At 42.8% G+C, this 15,759-nt stretch overlaps 1 protein-coding gene across 5 annotated transcripts in view; it reads right to left on the bottom strand.

Moving 5' to 3' along the window:
- LDB2 (LIM domain binding 2) overlaps positions 1-15,759 on the bottom strand; it is a 596,196-nt gene that overhangs the window by 258,788 nt on the left and 321,649 nt on the right. The window lies entirely within an intron of this gene.

The following is a 15,759-nucleotide window of genomic DNA, read 5'->3' as shown; positions in this document are numbered from 1 at the left end:
AATGTACGTCAGACGCCACGGGGCATGATGGGCGGAAAGGGCGTCTAAAATTGGCGCCATTTACCCTAATATACGTCAGACGCCGCGGGACATAGCGGGCGGCGCCGTAACGAGTCTCGGCGTTCAAATGTGTGACGACATTACGCATGCGTCATGACTTGTGACGCAACTACGTCACTTTGTGCGCCGAGGTGTACAAAGAATCCCAAACATCCGGGACAAGCGAAAAAAAAAATATTTATACAGAGGGCGCAGTTACGTCAGGCCAGACCAAATGACGGGTCACAACGTAGCCATAGCAACTAAAAGAACATCCTGCATTTTAAAAGGCAGAGTATAGTAAAGTGGAAAATTAAAGAAAAAACAAAAAAGGGAACTTAAACTTCTTATCAAGATTAGCATGGAGCACTAATGATGGAAGAAAAAACATGAAACAGGTTTAAAAAATATATAGATTTAAAAATTATATAATGGGTCTGGTACTGTGCGTTTGAATACGCACCACTTAGTAAGACAGACCCTCGGGTATCTCAGTCCCTAAGTTAGATTTGGAATGTAATTAATGTAATATATACACAGATCATACCGAATAATTAAGAGAGACAAATGAAAATATATGTTTTTCACAGAGGATATATACCCCCAATCACATAAGGTTAAGGAAATGCGATGTAATCGCACGAGGTTACAATAAAGGGTGGAGAAAAAATGGGAAGCATGTGAAAAAATAAGTGAATCAAAATATGAGAGATTACAAATATTATCTATAAGATTGGGTGACGTGGAAATAGGGTACAGACCAAAGATTGTGGATTGTGTACCATGGAGGTAGAATGTTACATGAATTATTATGCAAACATACTAGAAATCCATGGAAAAGGTGAAAGGTGAAAAAATATTTTTTGAAAAAATATTTTGTAATACAGTGTAACAACTGACTAAATTAAGCTTGATTGATGAAGCTATTGATGTCCCAATCTGTGTTCATGCCAAAGGGGGAGTAGCACCTCAATTCATAAATCCAAAATGTCTCGAGGCGCGACACCCCCCTCAGGCATGAATCTCCCCTCCAGTTCGGGACAAATTTGTCAATAATTTGAAAGCGTGTGCCCGTAGGGTCTCTATTGTGTTTCTCGAGATAGTGTCTCGGGACCGTGTGTTTATCACAGCCTTTTTTAATTTTGCTGAGATGTTCGTTGACTCTGATGGAAAAGTTACGAATGGTACGGCCAACATATTGTTGGTTACAAGGACATGTGATCAAGTAAACAATATACCTAGTAGTGCAAGTGGTAAAGTGTTTCATAAGGTACCTGCGTGAAGTGGCTGTGGATGTGAAAGAATCACTTTTCCTTTTACCCAACGTGTTATGTATACAGACATTGCATTTTTTACAGGGGAAGTATCCTTTACTCTGTGGGAAAAATTGTATTGGTTTGGGAATGTCTATTACGTTGGGGGAGATGTCATTTTGTATTGATCGAGCTCCTCTGTAAATAGTTCCAGGTTTCTCTGGAATTATTCCCCCTAGGACTTTATCACTACTTAATACCTTCCAGTGCCTATTAATGATTCTCTTTATATCGTTATGTTGTGTAGAGAAAGTTGTGAAAAACGACCATTTAAATTTGTCGTTTATTCCTGTTTTAACTTTCTTTTGTATAAGGGAGGCCCTATCAGTGTGTAAAGCTGCTTTAATATCAGCATCCAGGGCACATGGATCATAACCCTTATCAAGGAACCTCTTGCGGATGGTATAAGATTGTGAAATAAAGTCACTAGTATTCGTGCAGTTACGCCTAAGCCTGATAAATTGGCCACGTGGAATGGAACTAAGCCATTGGCGGTGGTGGCAACTATCAACCGGAATGTATCCATTCCGGTCCGTTGGTTTAAAAAAAGTTCTCAAGGCTAGGCGTTTCTGCACTACTGTCACCTCTAAATCTAGAAAGTGAATACTAGTTGTACTGGCCTCAAAGGTCAGCTGTATGCCACGATCATTTCTGTTAAGGGTTGCCATGAAGGTATCAAGGGATGACCTACTGCCTTTCCACAGGAGGAGGATGTCGTCTATATACCTTGCCCAAAGCACCAATTCTGGCCTATTAAGGGCATAGACGACATCCTCCTCCCACTGGGCCATAAACAAGTTGGCCAGGCTGGGTGCGTATTTAGCCCCCATTGCAACCCCTCTGGTCTGGGTATAAAAATTGCCCTGAAACCAGAAATAATTGTGGGACATGGCGAATTCTAATATTTGCATAAGGAAATTCCTGTGTATCACAGGGAGTGTAGAATCTCTGGAGAGAAAAAGTTCAACGGCTCCCAAGCCTAAGTTCTGTGGAATGCTAGTATACAACGCAGAAACATCTGCTGTAACTAGAATGAGATCCTCGTGATACTGTACACTCTCAAGCAGTCGAATTGTATCGCCTGTATCCTGTAAATAGGATGGTATATTCCTTACTAAGGGCTGAAGATAAGAATCTATATATTTGCCTATTCGCGAGGTAATGGAATCTATACCGCTGACGATTGGACGGCCTGGTGGGTTCACTGAGTCCTTATGTATCTTAGGGAGTTGATACACAGTTGGAATCCGTGGAGCCAGTGGGATCATAAATTCTCTCTCTTTCTTATTTAGAATACTCAAAGAGAAACCTTCATCTATGATCTGTGTAAGTTCTTTTTTATATTTAAGGGTAGGGTCACCTGGTAGGGGGCTATAAGTAGTGACGTCACTCAATAATCTATTCATTTCATCAATGTAACGTGTTTTGTCTAATACCACTAAGCCACCCCCCTTATCAGCAGGGCGAATGATAAGGTTTTTCTTTTCACATAAGGATTTGAGGCCCTGTGCTATGGAGGGATCTTGATGTACCCTTTTAATAGGTAATTTATCCAAATCTTTTAGAACGAGATTTTTAAAAACGTTAATAGATGGGGGTAAAATACCTGGGTTGAACAAAGAGGGATTGCTCAATCCAGAGTGTCTGACTGTTGTGGAATCAGGAATCTTGTTGGTTACACTAGGAGAGGACAAAAAATGTCTCTGAATGTGTAACTTGCGAATGAACTTCTGCACGTCAATGAATGTATTAAATTTGTTGAGTTTTCTTGGAGGGACAAATTTAAGGCCCTTGTCTAAAATGCGTTTTTCACTCACTGATAATGTTGCTGTACTAAGGTTAAAAATGCCCGCGCCTACTGTGTCCGTTTTCTTTTTGTGCTGGATACGCCTCCCCCCTCTGGTGCCTCGTTTGGTTTTAGGTTTGCCCCACGAATGGGGGTATCCCTGTGAAAATCCTGATGATAAAGGGGCCCTGGTGGATAATTACGATTATATGGAGGTCTAGAGGGGGGTTCATCATTATATGTCATATAGGGAGGAGGGTCACGTTGAAAATCGTAATGGTCCTCGTCCCTAAGGGGTAGATAGCGATTATAAGTGCGAATCGGAGTACTATGTGAATAGTCATCCCTCCTATGATTATATTTGTCATCTCGCCGGGTTCCATTATGTTCACGGGGAGTGTGTTGATAGCCACCATTAGTGTCACCATGGTGTCTATCTTGACCGTGACTTTGATTGTTTCTACCTCTACCCTTATTTCGGGGTTTGAAGCCTTTACCTTGATGGTTAGGGTATGGTGCTTGAGCAGGGGATCTATATACATAATCATTTGTTCTAGAGGGCCCGATAGGCCTGGGCTGGGGTGGAGGAGGTTCGTAAATCAACCTTCTTTCCATCTCCATAGCTTCAGGCTGTATATTATCTGATGCTGGATTATTACCTGGTTCGGAAACGATTTTTTTCTGCCAATTAAAGACAGAATTAGATTTATAATCATTCACATCACGATTGTATTTTTTTTGCTTTTTAATTCATTGGTCTTTTTCCTCTTTCTCTAGATGGTTTTTTAGATTGGAGGATAACGTATTATATTCTGATGTGCCTAATGCCGGTGTAAGTTTTTCTCTAATGTCTTTGATTTCCTTGTCAATGGAGGGTAGCCTAGCCTGTTTCTTATCTATCAAAAAATTCAACAGTTTAATACCCATATCATTAAAAAAGGTAAACCAGACATCAAACTCCACCTCCCCCTGTTGGGGATGTATATCCCAACGTAATCCCCGGGGGACCATCTTTTCCTTGATATATTGCCTCAAAAAGGCGATGTCCCATTGGAGATGAACCTCAGAGACCATCACGTTTTTGAGTCTAATAAAAAGGCCACTGACTTCAGTATTGATGGAATTAGATGTAAATACACCATCAGTATTGAAGGACCTAGAGGTTCTATATTCAAAAATATCCATATGAAAGATAAAGCAAAATGAAACAAGGAGGAAGCTGCAGTGAATAATTTGTCACAAAGAAAAATAAAGTAAAAGGGAAAACACTGCGCTAAAGTTAAACCTGTAACAAAACGGCCAGTGATGGCCAAAAAAATAGCAGCTAACACTAAAAACAAACAAAGTTCAGCATACAAAAGAAAAAATATGTGTAGCGCTTCAATATTACTGAATATAATCAAAAATAATTAATGTGTAATCAACATAAATTATAGAGTGATACAAAAATTCATATAGTTAATAATTTGAGAAAAAGAGTCCATAGGATGGGCACCAGTTTCACAATGGAGCTGATATAGAGATGACTGGACCGTCATAAAACAAAAACAGGTCACTGGGCAAGTATATTCATGTAGGCCAGCTTGTCTGTAAACGTCAAAAGAAGGTAGATAAATACTTCTTACCAGCTCTGTTGGACTCACAAAGTCATATGACAATTGAGTCTGAAAAGGCTTGAGGTCTCACTCTAGGACCAGAGAGTATATGGAAGGAGGTCCGTTGGACTGGTGGAGGAACTTCAAACAGCAGTGTACTCAATGGCGTGTTTCGCAAACTGGAACATCGAGGTAGTTTGGAATCCAGCTCAGACACGGTCCAATACTCCAATCGCCCCAAATGGGGAGAGAAATGTTTGAGGGTTTAAACCACACAGAAGGGAGAAAAGAAAAAAGAGCTCCACATGGTGCGGGTCAAATGATATAAAATACGGATTTATTGAAGTCAAAAAGTTATAAATGACTTGGTGATCACAGAAATAAAATGAAGTAAAGTTAAAAGCAATGTAGGGTGCCAACAGCTAGCCCGACGCGTTTCGACATAAAAGTCTTCGACAGGGGCATGTTGGAACCCACCACATTGCTAACAAATATATAAGGGGTCAGAGACAGTTCCGCCTACAAAGGGGCGGAGACTCCTGTTACAGACCGCCTTTCACAAAACAATGAACAATTTAGATCAGGTCAAGATAAAAATGTTCAAACGCAGTAATCAAGTACACATATCATCTAATATAACCCTTCTATTCACATAAGCAGTTAGTTTAGATTTAGTGATGGTGAAGGATAGATCATATAACATACATACCAAGTGAATCAGTTGCATATATTGATCTAAAACTCTTCCAAAGGTGTCTGATATAATCACAGGGCATATGCAAACAAACATCTAACACTAATGTAAAGTTACTAGCCATACAACATTACCTCAATATAAATTATGTTATACCATCATCTAAGAGGACTGATTCACATTTATATTGTATCACCGAAGTGGCTGAGGGAATCAAGAAAAGGTATCTCATGATGATCCGTCGTTGTATAAGCTAGATGTTTCTAGCTTGTTTGTTAGCGGTGTGCAGACAAGGATTGTGTATTGGTAACTATGGTAACTAGTATTACGTATTGTTTCATGGGTCAGAAATTCCGATCAGGTGACCGGAAAGTGTCATGGCGTGCAGTGTGGCAAGGAAACCTCCACCAATCACTCGATATACATGTCACATGACAGGATGTGGGAGTGATTGTGGAGGGCAGCCGTCCGCAAAAAAGGGCGTATACTTGTGAACGTCAGCTGGTCCTTTACCATGTAGGCGTATGAGAGCGGGGAAGGGCGTCTAAAATTGGCGCCATTTACCCTAATGTACGTCAGACGCCACGGGGCATGATGGGCGGAAAGGGCGTCTAAAATTGGCGCCATTTACCCTAATATACGTCAGACGCCGCGGGACATAGCGGGCGGCGCCGTAACGAGTCTCGGCGTTCAAATGTGTGATGACATTACGCATGCGTCATGACTTGTGACGCAACTACGTCACTTTGTGCGCCGAGGTGTACAAAGAATCCCAAACATCCGGGACAAGCGAAAAAAAAAATATTTATACAGAGGGCGCAGTTACGTCAGGCCAGACCAAATGACGGGTCACAACGTAGCCATAGCAACTAAAAGAACATCCTGCATTTTAAAAGGCAGAGTATAGTAAAGTGGAAAATTAAAGAAAAAACAAAAAAGGGAACTTAAACTTCTTATCAAGATTAGCATGGAGCACTAATGATGGAAGAAAAAACATGAAACAGGTTTAAAAAATATATAGATTTAAAAATTATATAATGGGTCTGGTACTGTGCGTTTGAATACGCACCACTTAGTAAGACAGACCCTCGGGTATCTCAGTCCCTAAGTTAGATTTGGAATGTAATTAATGTAATATATACACAGATCATACCGAATAATTAAGAGAGACAAATGAAAATATATGTTTTTCACAGAGGATATATACCCCCAATCACATAAGGTTAAGGAAATGCGATGTAATCGCACGAGGTTACAATAAAGGGTGGAGAAAAAATGGGAAGCATGTGAAAAAATAAGTGAATCAAAATATGAGAGATTACAAATATTATCTATAAGATTGGGTGACGTGGAAATAGGGTACAGACCAAAGATTGTGGATTGTGTACCATGGAGGTAGAATGTTACATGAATTATTATGCAAACATACTAGAAATCCATGGAAAAGGTGAAAGGTGAAAAAATATTTTTTGAAAAAATATTTTGTAATACAGTGTAACAACTGACTAAATTAAGCTTGATTGATGAAGCTATTGATGTCCCAATCTGTGTTCATGCCAAAGGGGGAGTAGCACCTCAATTCATAAATCCAAAATGTCTCGAGGCGCGACACCCCCCTCAGGCATGAATCTCCCCTCCAGTTCGGGACAAATTTGTCAATAATTTGAAAGCGTGTGCCCGTAGGGTCTCTATTGTGTTTCTCGAGATAGTGTCTCGGGACCGTGTGTTTATCACAGCCTTTTTTAATTTTGCTGAGATGTTCGTTGACTCTGATGGAAAAGTTACGAATGGTACGGCCAACATATTGTTGGTTACAAGGACATGTGATCAAGTAAACAATATACCTAGTAGTGCAAGTGGTAAAGTGTTTCATAAGGTACCTGCGTGAAGTGGCTGTGGATGTGAAAGAATCACTTTTCCTTTTACCCAACGTGTTATGTATACAGACATTGCATTTTTTACAGGGGAAGTATCCTTTACTCTGTGGGAAAAATTGTATTGGTTTGGGAATGTCTATTACGTTGGAAGGTATTAAGTAGTGATAAAGTCCTAGGGGGAATAATTCCAGAGAAACCTGGAACTATTTACAGAGGAGCTCGATCAATACAAAATGACATCTCCCCCAACGTAATAGACATTCCCAAACCAATACAATTTTTCCCACAGAGTAAAGGATACTTCCCCTGTAAAAAATGCAATGTCTGTATACATAACACGTTGGGTAAAAGGAAAAGTGATTCTTTCACATCCACAGCCACTTCACGCAGGTACCTTATGAAACACTTTACCACTTGCACTACTAGGTATATTGTTTACTTGATCACATGTCCTTGTAACCAACAATATGTTGGCCGTACCATTCGTAACTTTTCCATCAGAGTCAACGAACATCTCAGCAAAATTAAAAAAGGCTGTGATAAACACACGGTCCCGAGACACTATCTCGAGAAACACAATAGAGACCCTACGGGCACACGCTTTCAAATTATTGACAAATTTGTCCCGAACTGGAGGGGAGATTCATGCCTGAGGGGGGTGTCGCGCCTCGAGACATTTTGGATTTATGAATTGAGGTGCTACTCCCCCTTTGGCATGAACACAGATTGGGACATCAATAGCTTCATCAATCAAGCTTAATTTAGTCAGTTGTTACACTGTATTACAAAATATTTTTTCAAAAAATATTTTTTCACCTTTCACCTTTTCCATGGATTTCTAGTATGTTTGCATAATAATTCATGTAACATTCTACCTCCATGGTACACAATCCACAATCTTTGGTCTGTACCCTATTTCCACGTCACCCAATCTTATAGATAATATTTGTAATCTCTCATATTTTGATTCACTTATTTTTTCACATGCTTCCCATTTTTTCTCCACCCTTTATTGTAACCTCGTGCGATTACATCGCATTTCCTTAACCTTATGTGATTGGGGGTATATATCCTCTGTGAAAAACATATATTTTCATTTGTCTCTCTTAATTATTCGGTATGATCTGTGTATATATTACATTAATTACATTCCAAATCTAACTTAGGGACTGAGATACCCGAGGGTCTGTCTTACTAAGTGGTGCGTATTCAAACGCACAGTACCAGACCCATTATATAATTTTTAAATCTATATATTTTTTAAACCTGTTTCATGTTTTTTCTTCCATCATTAGTGCTCCATGCTAATCTTGATAAGAAGTTTAAGTTCCCTTTTTTGTTTTTTCTTTAATTTTCCACTTTACTATACTCTGCCTTTTAAAATGCAGGATGTTCCTTTAGTTGCTATGGCTACGTTGTGACCCGTCATTTGGTCTGGCCTGACGTAACTGCGCCCTCTGTATAAATATTTTTTTTTTTTCGCTTGTCCCGGATGTTTGGGATTCTTTGTACACCTCGGCGCACAAAGTGACGTAGTTGCGTCACAAGTCATGACGCATGCGTAATGTCGTCACACATTTGAACGCCGAGACTCGTTACGGCGCCGCCCGCTATGTCCCGCGGCGTCTGACGTATATTAGGGTAAATGGCGCCAATTTTAGACGCCCTTTCCGCCCATCATGCCCCGTGGCGTCTGACGTACATTAGGGTAAATGGCGCCAATTTTAGACGCCCTTCCCCGCTCTCATACGCCTACATGGTAAAGGACCAGCTGACGTTCACAAGTATACGCCCTTTTTTGCGGACGGCTGCCCTCCACAATCACTCCCACATCCTGTCATGTGACATGTATATCGAGTGATTGGTGGAGGTTTCCTTGCCACACTGCACGCCATGACACTTTCCGGTCACCTGATCGGAATTTCTGACCCATGAAACAATACGTAATACTAGTTACCATAGTTACCAATACACAATCCTTGTCTGCACACCGCTAACAAACAAGCTAGAAACATCTAGCTTATACAACGACGGATCATCATGAGATACCTTTTCTTGATTCCCTCAGCCACTTCGGTGATACAATATAAATGTGAATCAGTCCTCTTAGATGATGGTATAACATAATTTATATTGAGGTAATGTTGTATGGCTAATAACTTTACATTAGTGTTAGATGTTTGTTTGCATATGCCCTGTGATTATATCAGACACCTTTGGAAGAGTTTTAGATCAATATATGCAACTGATTCACTTGGTATGTATGTTATATGATCTATCCTTCACCATCACTAAATCTAAACTAACTGCTTATGTGAATAGAAGGGTTATATTAGATGATATGTGTACTTGATTACTGCGTTTGAACATTTTTATCTTGACCTGATCTAAATTGTTCATTGTTTTGTGAAAGGCGGTCTGTAACAGGAGTATCCGCCCCTTTGTAGGCGGAACTGTCTCTGACCCCTTATATATTTGTTAGCAATGTGGTGGGTTCCAACATGCCCCTGTCGAAGACTTTTATGTCGAAACGCGTCGGGCTAGCTGTTGGCACCCTACATTGCTTTTAACTTTACTTCATTTTATTTCTGTGATCACCAAGTCATTTATAACTTTTTGACTTCAATAAATCCGTATTTTATATCATTTGACCCGCACCATGTGGAGCTCTTTTTTCTTTTCTCCCTTCTGTGTGGTTTAAACCCTCAAACATTTCTCTCCCCATTTGGGGCGATTGGAGTATTGGACCGTGTCTGAGCTGGATTCCAAACTACCTCGATGTTCCAGTTTGCGAAACACGCCATTGAGTACACTGCTGTTTGAAGTTCCTCCACCAGTCCAACGGACCTCCTTCCATATACTCTCTGGTCCTAGAGTGAGACCTCAAGCCTTTTCAGACTCAATTGTCATATGACTTTGTGAGTCCAACAGAGCTGGTAAGAAGTATTTATCTACCTTCTTTTGACGTTTACAGACAAGCTGGCCTACATGAATATACTTGCCCAGTGACCTGTTTTTGTTTTATGACGGTCCAGTCATCTCTATATCAGCTCCATTGTGAAACTGGTGCCCATCCTATGGACTCTTTTTCTCAAATTATTAACTATATGAATTTTTGTATCACTCTATAATTTATGTTGATTACACATTAATTATTTTTGATTATATTCAGTAATATTGAAGCGCTACACATATTTTTTCTTTTGTATGCTGAACTTTGTTTGTTTTTAGTGTTAGCTGCTATTTTTTTGGCCATCACTGGCCGTTTTGTTACAGGTTTAACTTTAGCGCAGTGTTTTCCCTTTTACTTTATTAATCTTGATAACTTGCCCCCAAAAATGGGACAATTGCGGGCATTCCCAAAATATATGGAGCAGCGTACCCGCGTGTGCGCCGCATCTCCAACACTCTGGACTATGCCCAGGGAACATGGCTGCTAGGACTGTTTGAGTCCTGTACCAGCGAGTCGAAATCTTATATGTGATTTCCTGGTATTTGCTGCACAAGGAAGACTTGTGTGCAAAAAGAAGCACTCGAGTCTTTTGTTCCGACGAGAACCTGACATCAAGGTCCCTCTCCCATTTTCCTATAAACGGCGGGTCTCCCCGAGATAGAAGATCCATTAAGATCACATACGATTGGGAAAGAGAACCACGGATCGGCCCCTCACCCAAGCACAGGTCTTCAAATGGTGTTAAGGGTCTGCGAAAGCTCTCACTGTTGGGCAAGGACTTCAAAAAGTGAGAGAGCTGGGCCAGTTTCCACCTGCCCAGGGCAGTGTGCCCCAACGGCTCATATAGAGTCAGGACACTCTTCCATGCCCTCGGGCCCAAAAAGTGGGAAGCTCTGATCAAATCCTGGTCTGGATTGAAGCGAAAGGACCTGTCTACCGTACCCGGCTCAAAGTGTGGGTGTCCAATGATTGGAGTCATAGGTGAGGGAAAGCTGTGCACCCCCGCTAGTGAGAAGTATCTGCCCATCTCTCGTAGCGTGGGCTCAACAAGGGGGTGTGCCAGCGTTACCCCTGTAGAACCAGGCCCACCACAGGGTAATCCTTCAATCGGGAAGGGCATGGATTCCCGCTCAAGACGAACCCACAGCTTGTCCTCCAAGTGTCTGCACCAGTCAACCGTCCTGTTCATATGGACCGCTGTATAGTACCAAGCCGGGTCTGGGAGTCCAATCCCTCCCCTGTGTTTCGGTCTAAGTAGTAAAGTTCGACTGAGCCTTGGGGGCTTGCCTTGCCAAACATATCTGATAAAGACGGATCGTAGAGTCTTGAAGAATGACTGGGGAATTCGTACTGGCAGGGCCTGCATAAGGTACAGAAGTCGCAGCATTACATTCATTTTGAGCACATTACATCTTCCAAACCAGGAGGTTGCCAAATGTGACCATCTCTCCAGGTCTGAGGTAATGGTTTTCAGGAGGGGCTGGAAATTCAGTTGGAAAACAAGCTGCGGGTCTGGGGGTATCCTAGTCCCCAGGTATTGTATGGCCTGAGGTGCCCAGCGAAAGGGAACGTTTTTGCTCATAGACGTCTGAACTGTGTGGGGTATGGAGACGTTAAGTGCCTCTGATTTCTGCAAATTGATTTTGAAGTCTGAGAGAGCTCCATATCGTCTTATTTCTAATAGCAGATTCGGTAACGTGGTGTGCAGCTCTGAGACATAAAACAGGAGATCATCAGCAAAGGCAGCGACCTTGTGGTGATATGTCGGGGTTTCCAACCCCTTGATATCCGCGTTAAGTCTGATGTGGTGGAGTAGGGGCTCAAAAGAGAGTATAAATAGGAGGGGGACAAAGGACATCCCTGCCTCGTCCCATTGCCAATAGAAAAGCGAGACGAGGCAATCTCATTAACCCTGACCACCGCTGTCGGTGAGGAATATAGGGCCGTTATCCATGATATCATAGGAGGAGGGACCCCCAGGCGTCGTAGGGTGGCCAGCAGAAAGGGCCAGCTCACCCTATCAAACGCCTTTTCGGCATCAACCGATAGTAGCATAAGCGGAACTTTAAGGCGCCTAGCCCGTTCTAAAACATACACAGTCCCTATGGTGCTGTCTCTGGCCTCCCTGTTACGAATAAACCCCACCTGATCTAGGGGTATCAGGCGTTGAAGAATAGGTGCCAGTCGTTCCGCTAAAATTTTTGTGAACAGTTTCAGGTCACAATTCAGGAGGGAGATAGGTCTGTAACTAGCACAGAGAAGAGTGTCTTTCTCTGGTTTGGGTATGACTGAAATGCTTGCCTGCAAAAGCTCTGGTGGGATAGGCCGGCCCTACAATATGGCATTAAAGGCCGAGACAAAGGGTGCATTTAATAAGGGGAGAAATGTCTTATAGTAAGGGACCGTGAACCCATCTGGGTCAGGCGCCTTGCCCTTGGGGGAGTCCTTCAGTGCAGCCGCCAGTTCCTCCGGTGAGATTGGTTGTGAGAGCGTCTCTATCTCTTCCGGTTTATGCCTGGGGGTGCAGGTTGTAAAGGGCCTCATAGAAAGAGCGGAAGCATTCCGCTATGTCCCTGGAATCATGAATTTTGGCGCCCATGGGGGAGGATATGGCCGGGATGTAAGACGCGTTCCGTTGGGCTCGTAGGGCGTTCGCCAAGGACCTACTGCATTTGTCCCCATACTCGTAGTACGTTCTACGTACCCACATAAGTCTATTTTTCGCTTGAAAGAGGGAGAATTCTCCAATTTGCTCCCGAAGGTCTTTCACTTCTGCATCCAGCGCAACAGTCGGCAGAGATTTGTGCCGCTGCTCGCACGCGTGTAGTTTAGAGATAAGATCAGAGAGAGCTTTGGCTCTGGCAACCTTGAGTCTGTGCCCATGCTTAATAAGAATGCCCCTAATGTAACATTTATGGGCAGCCCAGACCGTAAGAGGGTTGGGGACTGAGTCCTGATTGTTCTCAAAGAAGCCCTGTATTTCCCAGAGCAAATCTGAGTGGGTCTCTGTGTCCTTCAAAAGAGACTCATTTAGTCGCCACCACGATTGGCCCCGCAATTCTGGTTGAAGCTTCAGTGCTAAGAAAACCGGCGCATGGTCGGACAAGGCAATGTGTCCAATCTGAGCATCAGAAATTAATGGTAGGGCGCTGTGGGCTACCAGGAACAGGTCTATGCGTGAATAGGAGCCGTGAACAGCAGAGAAGAAAGAGTAGTCTCTTTCCTGTGGGTGGAGGGTGCGCCAGACATCTATCAATCAGTGGGAGTGGATTAGGTCTTTTATTTGGGTGCGGGTTCGTACAGATAGGGAAGAGGCGCCCGTCGATGAGTCTCTGTGGGGGTCTAAGGTAAGGTTAAAATCACCCCCGACAATCAGGGTGCCCTCCGAGAACGCAGCCAGGGCAGAAAGGCACGCTTCCAGACCAGGCAGCTGGCCAACATTTGGCATGTATAGGTTAGCAAGGGTAAAGGTTTGCGAGTACAATGTACCCTTGAGGAAGAGGTATCTCCCTTCACTATCAGTCTGAATGTCCAACAGCTTCCATGGCAAGTTTTTAGCTAGGAGGATACACACTCCCTTCGATTTTGATGCAGAAGAGGTGCTATGGTAGACTATAGGGAAATGTTTGCTGTACAGCCGTGGTATTTGGTCAGCCCTGAAATGGGTCTCCTGCAGAAAAGCCATTTGGGGCTTCAACCGCCACAGCTCCGTTAGGCAGCTGGACCTTTTTTCAGGTATGTTTAGCCCCTCAATATTCCAGGAGACCAGCTTCAAAGCCATGGCAACCGCTGTACCGGTCTTGGGCCCACATGGCAGTGTTTAGTTTCCTTTAAGGGCTAGAACCCTTTTCTCAGTTCTTCATTGTACATGGTGCCCGAGTGTCTTTGTGGCTCTCTTACACTCCTTTATTTTGGCTCTTTTATAATCCAGACACCATGTTTGTTACGGTCAGGGGTGAGGCTCAGAGACCAGTAACTATAGCAGCAGAGGGACTCCCACCAACTAACAGGATTGGTATACAAGCAGGTCACCCTGGCAAATAATGCTGAGGTGCAGAGTCTAAGTACTAACCAGAGTTCACCAGAGCTCTTAATGGTGGAGATGGGTAAGCAAGGGGTCCAGTAGCGGATATAGCAGGTAAGGATCAAACAGAGGCATTGTCAGTAAACAAGCCAAAGGTCAGTAACAAGTAGTTGCAGGTTGGGATCAAGCTGAAACATAGTTGAGGAACAAGCCAAGGGTCAGTAATAAGTGGTAGTAGAGATACGGATAACAGCAGGAAAGACAAAAGTGAGATACTGGCTTGAGAGAGCACAATTATCTGGCAGACAGGAAGTGCAGACATGGCTTAAATCAGGAAATTCATGGGAGGAGAAAAGAGTTCAAGGTTCAGCAAAAGTCAAGGCACAAGGCTTGGCTGTCCAATGGATCAGAAAGGGTGCTGTCTAGCGTCTCAGGTAGCTCAGCGATAGGAGTCATTGCTAAACACAGCAGAGGTCCCAGGTTCAAGTCCATGCTCTGACAATGTTATTCCTCCATGCTGTCTAATTCTCTTAACAGTCTCTCCTCAGTACTGCTTGTGATACTTTTCCTTGCCGCTCTCTTCTGATCTGGGTTTCACTGTGTTCCTCATTGATGTTCTACTCTGATTTACGCTCCTTCATATTCCTTCCTGCTCTATAATTGAAGCCAAATGTTTCCCTATGCTTCCCTGTTCTAAATCCAGCATCCCTGTCCTTTTCTGTGCTGCCCATTCTAATTTGACTTCTCTGTGTTCCTCCTTACTGTCTGTTTTTATTCCACTCTCCTACCCCATTCCTCCATGCCTCATTCTAATCTAGGCTTTTTAAAGATACCCCATTTTGATCCAGGATTCCCTATACTGCCTTGATCATAACTGCCCTGTGCTCCCCTATGCTGCCGCATTCTAACCCAGGCTAATCTTTAATGCTCCTTCCTAATCCTGGTTTCTTTATACTCCTTTAGGCTGTTACATTCTGGCCCAGGCTCATTTAAACGCCCTATTCTGATCCTGGCTCCCTTGTGCTCCTCTATGCTGCCCCATTCTAATTTAGGCTCATTTATAACATTTGATTCAATGTGGCACTAAATTCTGAACCTAGCTCCTGTGAGCTTCTTTATATGCTACCCCATTCTAATTCAGCCTCTACTAAAATGTCCCACATTAATGCAAGTTCACCCATGCTCCTTCCTGCTGCCCCATGAAAATGTTCCAACCAAACCCTAGCGTTTTCATTATTTCCAGTGCTGCCCTATTCCAATTCAAGCCTTTTAGAATTTAAGCTCCACAAGCAGGGCCCTCCTGTCCTTTCTGTATTGAACTGTATTGTAATTGTGCTGTCCCCCCTCCACATTGTAAAGCACTGCACAAACTTTTGGTGCTATATAAATCATGTATAATAATAATAACATTCCATTCTGACCCATGCTCATCTATAGCACTCTATTCTGATCCTAGCTCCTGTGAGCTTCCCTATGCT

The sequence above is a fragment of the Lithobates pipiens genome, unplaced genomic scaffold (assembly GCF_037356315.1).
Source record: "Lithobates pipiens isolate NorthernLeopardFrog02 unplaced genomic scaffold, aLitPip1_a1.2 Scaffold_13, whole genome shotgun sequence".
In the NCBI taxonomy this organism is placed as follows: Eukaryota; Metazoa; Chordata; class Amphibia; order Anura; family Ranidae; genus Lithobates; species Lithobates pipiens.
Note: the sequence above shows the minus strand (reverse complement) of the source record. Positions and strands in the feature narration are given on the sequence as shown.